Raw genomic sequence first — 1,212 nt, 5'->3', positions numbered from 1 at the left:
CCGCCGGGGGCGGGGAAGGCTCCGCCCACTGGGAGAGTATCTTCTTTCCAGTTCCTGAGCCTTCGTCAGGTTCTGCGGTGTCCGCTCGCTTCCAGGCCTCGCCTCTGGAAACACTTGGGTTTCAGTTTTGTCTGTTTCCTGTTCTAGTTTTCACTAGTCCCTATAAAATAGGACACACCCTATTTCCAAATTCCCAGTGTATTATTTCCTGGAGCTGCCATAACGATTACCGCAGACTGAGTGGTTTGAAACAGTGGAAATGAGGCCGGGGCGCGGCTCACACCTGTAGTCCCAGCTACTCGGGGAGGCCGAGGTGGGAGGATGGCTTGAGCCCAGGAATTCGAGGCTGAGTGAGCTCTGATCACGCAACGGCACGCCAACCTGGGTGACAGAGCAAGACCCTATGTGGGAAAGAAGGAGAAAACAATGGAAGTTTTTTGTTCAACCGTTACAGAGTCTAGAAATCGGAAATCGAGGCGTCAGAAGGTGGCTCCTTTCGGGGGCTCTGAGGGAGAACCTGTGCCTCTGCCGAAAATCTCTGGTGCTCTTCGGCTAGTGGACGCATCTCTCCGGTGCCTGCCTCTGTCCCCACAGGGCGATCTCCCGAGTATGTGTCTTCGTCCGAATTTTTCTCTTTTTGTAAGGACACTAGTCACTATATTAGGGCCCTACCTAATCCAGCATAACCTCATCTTACAATATTTTGATCACATCCGCACAGACCCTATTTCCAAATACGGTCACATTTAACGTATCATTTTGGAGGCTCCAACTCAACCCACATCAACCAGCTTCTAAACTTTTGTGGGCCTTTTTCTTTTGTGTCCTTTCCTGTTCTTTTTGTTCTTAAGGGTTTATGCTCCCTCCTCTTTTTTTTTTTTTTTTAACCTTCATCTTTGTTTTAGTGGGACTTCTTAAGGAGGGGAGAAAAGTGGATGTTTTCAATATGTTATGCTAACTGGAAGATTTATTATTGCTATTTTTTAGTTAAATAGTACTAGATTGGCGATTGAAACCTATAAAACTGCGATTATACATATTTTCAAATTTACAACTAAAATGTTGCTCTGAATAATAGTCCAAATAATTTTGTAACCATCTTGACAGAATGTGAATGAAATTTCTATTTTAATTCAAACATTTTACATTTAATGTCTTTCATCCTGTTTATTTATTCCACAATTTAAAAAAAAATTTTTTTTTTTTTTTTGA

This window comes from Propithecus coquereli, unplaced genomic scaffold (assembly GCF_000956105.1).
Source record: "Propithecus coquereli isolate 6110/MARCELLA unplaced genomic scaffold, Pcoq_1.0 Scaffold53, whole genome shotgun sequence".
In the NCBI taxonomy this organism is placed as follows: domain Eukaryota; kingdom Metazoa; phylum Chordata; class Mammalia; order Primates; family Indriidae; genus Propithecus; species Propithecus coquereli.
Note: the sequence above shows the minus strand (reverse complement) of the source record.